This window comes from Eumetopias jubatus, unplaced genomic scaffold, assembly GCF_037043125.1.
Source record: "Eumetopias jubatus isolate StellerSeaLion01/CBP00866 unplaced genomic scaffold, mEumJub1_p1.0 scaffold_4, whole genome shotgun sequence".
Classification (NCBI taxonomy): domain Eukaryota; kingdom Metazoa; phylum Chordata; class Mammalia; order Carnivora; family Otariidae; genus Eumetopias; species Eumetopias jubatus.
This window is the reverse complement of record NW_028274810.1, coordinates 40,863,651-40,869,650: the sequence shown is the minus strand read 5'-3', so window position 1 is coordinate 40,869,650 and position 6,000 is coordinate 40,863,651.

Sequence of the window (6,000 nt, the reverse complement as noted above, 5' to 3'; positions counted from 1 at the left end):
TGAAGCTCATATTAAGCCATGAATTCATGTCTATTAGAGATGTCAGAGTAAAGGGGGAGAAAAAGTTCTGCATTGTTTCAAGACTTGGCCTTAGTATATGTCAGTAAATTGATGGTAGTTTACTATGATTCTCTAGGCAGATATTAAAGATCTCATGGTACATAAAGAAATAATGTGAGTAACACCAGTGTCATGCCACACACTTAATAAAGTAGCTCCTGATAGCATTATTAATGATTTAAGCATTCTTGGAGGCTTTCATCTCTTCAAACACATTTTTTATAATGTTTAATGCTGTTTCTGTCCTGTGACTAAGCAGATAATCATGGTTATTTTTATTCAGTAAGTCACTTCTTGAATTGTTCAGTGTTGCCATGGGTATAAAAAACATCATGTAAAACACAATTCTATTCAATAAACATTTGCACTTTTTTTCCCCCAAGAAAAACTGTTTTGTAGCAAAAAAGACCGTTAAACTAAGAAGGTTTTCAGGGGAGTGCTGACTCCAAAATCACTATTTAGCTGTTTGCCTTACACCTCTCATATTCTGGTATAAACAGTAGTTCAATTAGTGCATTTATCACTGTTCTTGGTAAAATGTCCCCTAAAAGTGCCAATATCATAAGCATTTCAAGGCACTTTAGGTGGCAATCTCATGGATTGAATCCATTCTCTCTACATATTCATATAATTTTCTAATTTGGAAATCAACACCTTTGTTGATTATGGTTATCTTTGTGTTTGAACATGTTTGTTATGGCCAAAAGAAAATAAAGAATGAGCTGCACAAACCAGACTCTGCACACTGAATATACAATCAAGTATCCTTAGATTAGCAATTAAAGCCGCAAGTTTGGCTTGGAAATGCAGTGTAGACAAGACCAGCCTTTTTTACTATCTGTGAGAAACATCAAACCTAAGAGATTAGACTATTATTTTTAAAATCTGAAAACATATTCTCACATCAACTTTGAGGTCACTATTTAGATTCAGCTCATTCTGCATTAACAATTATTATGTGCCTACAACATGCCTGGGATTTTACTAGACTAAATTAAAAATAGACAATTCTTTTTCCTTTATAAAACTTACATAGACTCATGGAGATATTTATATAATTATGTATATAACTATAGATTATGCTAATTCCTATGGTAAAAAAGTATGCAGCATCAACTGACTTGTAACATATTGCTGGTAAGAATGTAAAATCATGCAACAATTTTGGAAAACAGTCTGGTAGTTTCTTATAGTGTAAAAGATACTTATAACATGTAACTATCAATCATAATTTTCCCAAGAAAAATGAAAACCTGGGCCCACCTGCAGATCTATGCATGAATATTTCTAGCACTTTTATTCATAATATACAAAAGTTAGAAACAACATAAATGTTCCTCAGTTCGTGAATGAAGAAATAAATTGTGGCATATCAGTAAAATGGGACACTTCTCAGCATTAGTAAGGAACAGATCACTGATACACCCAGCAACATGAATGAATTGCAAAAAATGTTAAGGAATACCAGACACAAAATAAGAAATATTTGTATGAAATTCTAGAGGAGAAAATTCTAATCTATAGTGCCATAAATCAAATTTGTGGCTTCTAGTGCAGAGGTAGTGGTTTTCGCTGAAAAGAGACACAGATAGACATAAAAAGAAACTTTAGTATAATGCCTGGTGTGTTGGTGAACTATGCCCCTCCAAAATTCATGGCCATCTGGAACCTCTGAATGTAACCTTATTTAGAAACAGAATATTTTGGGGCGCCTGGGTGGCTCAGTCATTGAGTGTCTGCCTTCGGCTCAGGTCATGATCCCAGGGTCCTGGGTTCTAGACCCGCATCAGGCTCCTTGCTCCATGGGAAGCCTGCTTCTCCCTCTCCTACTCCCCCTGCTTGTGTTCCCTCTCTCACTGTGTTTCTCTCTGTAAAATAAGTAAATAAAATCGGGCGCCTGGGTGGCTCAGATGGTTGAGCATCTGCCTTCGGCTCAGGTCATGATCCCAGGGTCCTGGGATCGAGTCCCTCATCGGGCTCCCTGCTCCTTGGGAGCCTGCTTCTCTCTCTGCCTCTCTCTCTCTCTGTCTTTCATGAATAAATAAATAAAATCTTTAAAAAAAATAAGTAAATAAAATCTTAAAAAAAAGAAATAACATCTTTTCAGATGTAATTGGTTAAGATGAGTCATACTGGATTAAGGTGGGCCTTAAATCTTAAAATAAGATTCATAATTAGGAAAGATTAGCACTTCCATATATTAAAATGTATTATGAATCTTCTAGATTTCTTGTCACTGAAAATGAAATTAAGATAGAGTAGGGAGCTATATAGATTAGAATACATTTAATTCATGATAAAATTAATTTCTAATTAATGAGAATAATTCAGTAGATTTTTTTTTGAAAGGCAGACAACCCAATTTTGTGGAAAAATTAAGCTGGGTTTCCCATGTTATTCCTAATATCAACACACATATCTATTGATGCAATAAATATTTCTCTACAAGGATGAACATCTTTATTTCATTAAGTAATATATGTGAAGCACCCAAAAGAGTATTTGCCACATAAAGACAGTCAATAAATATATGTTTCATAAAAATGAAATGTGTAGGAGAAAAAAATAGAATTTCTATAACACACTCTACGCAGAAGACAAATCATATAAATATTGGAATGAGAAGCACAGAAAGAAAGAAAAAAACACAACTCACCAAGAAAAATGTTCACAAAGAACTAATTTCTTTAGTTTACAATGGATTCAAGAAAAGTAGGCTGCCAGAGAAACAGACGTGTTAAATAAAAAGAAATTACAAATGCTTGGTAAGCATTAGAAAGTATTATTTTCATAAAATAAAATGTATATATTAATAATACATATTATTAAAATAATAAAAATAAAAATTATATATTAAATTTATTACTTATTTTTTATGAAATAGATGCAGAAACATGCAAATGTTTGATAATATTTAGAGCTTGTGAAAGAATGGAGAAATACATAGTTTCAACTAGTATTGGTGCCAGCTATTTGGAGGAAAATTTGGCAATAGCTATCAAAATTAAACATGTGTAATGAAAAAATGTTCATCATCATTAGCCATCAGGGAAATTCAAATCAAAACCACATTGAGATACCACCTTACACCAGTTAGAATGGCAAAAATTGACAAGGCAAGAAACAACAAATGTTGGAGAGGTTGTGGAGAAAGGGAACCCTCTTACACTGTTGGTGGGAAGTTGGTGCAAGTTGGTACAGCCCCTTTGGAAAACAGTGTGGAGGTGCCTCAAAAATTTAAAAATAGAGCTACTCTATGACCCAGCAATTGCACTTCTGGGTATTTACCCCAAAGGCACAGATATAGTGAAAAGAAGGGCCATATGCATCCCAATGTTCATAGCAGCAATGTCCGCAATAGCCAAACTGTGGAAAGAGCCGAGATGCCCTTCACCAGACGAATGGCTAAAGAAGATGTGGTCCATATATACAATGGAATATTACTCAACCATCAGAAAGGATGAATACCCAATTTTTACATCAACATGGATGGGACTGGAGGAGATTATGCTAAGTGAAATAAGTCAGGCAGAGAAAGTCAATTATCACATGGTTTCACTTATTTGTGGAACATAAGGAATAACATGGAGGACATTAGGAGAAGAAAGGGAAAAATGAAGGGGGGGAAATCAGTGGGGGAGATGAATCATGAGAGACTATGGACTCTGAGAGACAAATGGGGTTCTAGAGGGGAGGGGGGAGGGGGGATGGGTTAGCCCGGTGATGGGTATTAAGGAGGGCACATACTACATGGAGCACTGGGTGTTATATGAAAACAATGGATCGTGCATCACCACATCAAAAACTAATGATGTATTGTATGGTGACTAACATAACATAATAAAATTAAAAAAAATAAAAATAAATGGATCCATATTAGTATATGGATCAAGAATTCAAAAAAAATTAAACATGTGTATACCAAGTGACTTAGCTTGCACTGCTAGAAATTTATTCAACTAGTATTCACACAAATTATATAAATGTATTTATTACCAGTATATAATGTTTATTGAAGTTCACCTATTTACATAAATATTCTTTGGGTTGATAAGGAAAAGGTTAACAAGGAAGACAAGTTCCTTTAATACAATATGTGTAACTAACGGAGGAGTTCACATCCTAATCAGAAGGTAATGTGATATCTAAGAATGGTCAACATATCATTGTTTATAGTAACAAAAGAAGCATTAACCACATAAATTATCCATCTGGATAGTGCTTGTTGATTAATTTTGCCATACCCACCCAACAGAATATGATGTAGCCATAGAGTCACATAGTTACAAATATACTGGTACAGAGGATGAAAACAATAGGCACTTAAATGAAAAAAGCAAGATGTGGAATAATGCACCTAGTGTGATTCCTTTTTATGTGTATCAAAAGTTCTACTGCAAAGAGGAACATAGATCTATTGGTTAACAGTTTTACTTTTTTGGAAAAGTATGAAGTGAGGGAAGACAGTTTTTGATATCTGTCTGTAATGTCTGGATTTTTAACCCATGTTCAAACAATTGTCAACAGAGATTTTTGGACAGTGACTCAATGTGCCATTTAATTTTTTTCTGTATAAACATATAATTACTTTTAAACACTAACAAATGTTGCACAATAAGTAAAGCTATAGAGAAAAAAATCAATTTTGTCTTCTTGAGGCCATAGTTGAGGGCAGTGGGGGAAGCCCTTCCTTTTCTCGGTCTGAAGAATTATGCTTTCTCAAATTTATAATAAGAAAAGAATGCTTCATATTCTGAATTTCCCAAGAAGTTGACAAAAAAAGTACACTTTATTTGTTGAAGTCTGGGTTGGAATCTGAAATGAATCTTTGTAATTCCATTCATGTAATCACCAGAAGCAGGAGTCCTGGAAATGCTGACAGGACGCAAACCCCAGTCTGGGGCTGGGAAGGCGCTGTAATGAGTTGGGCTCATTGTGTCTTTCCAGGCATGAGCTTTTTATTTATTTATTTTTAAAGGCTTATCATGTTGATGGCCTGTATCATTTGCACGAATAAAACTTCATGATAAAATATTGCACCAGTTCATCTGAAAAGTAGGAAAAAAAAAGATCATTTTGCTTAATTAGCTTTTAGTTTGCCAAAGGCTTTATGAACTAGAAGATGTGCAAACTTGTTTTTACAAATTACTCAAGAACAGGAAAAAAAATATTTTCAGATTTCCATCAAGTTCCATCAAGCTAGATGTTCTTCATATTTATTTGTTTATTTTTCCTAATGAGATGTTGTAGTTAGCTGCTTTCTCTGCTCTGTAGTTCATGGAGGGTAGATGTTATCTGCATTATTCATTATTGAAACGGTGGTATATCTTGGTTAGGTTCTAAAGTCTAAAGGGTTCTTATGACTAACCCTATGTCTCCCATAAAAATCATGAATTATGTAATGTGCAAATCTTTTCACTATAACATCACCGTTTCTGGCAAGCTAGGCAGCTATTTTTATTAAATGTTGCTCATCTGCCATATGGACTCCCATTTTCAAGTTAATTATGAAACAGAGATGAAGAGATATTAAATTTGTAAAGTATCTTTCCAATTAAAAATATTTTAGGAGACCACACATACAAAATGGTTTCTACACTGCTCCACACATCAAGAGCAAGTGTTCCTTTCCCTAATTATACGTGAAATGACACAAAATGCTAAAATGTTTTATTCAGGTGGAGTCACAAACTATTGGCAATATACCATTACCTCAAACTGAAAAAAATAAAGTTGCTGCATTCTGTATTATACAGTCTATAGCACTTTTAATTGGCCATAGTCTTTATAATGATCACTTAAATTGTTGTGAAATATTTATAAGCTTGAAAATTTGTCATATTGTAGATTAAAGCAGGGTTGATGTGAACCTCCAGTCATTTTAATGAGTCAATAACTCACGATTCGTTCTCCTTGAAATCCAAAACATTGTATTTCTTT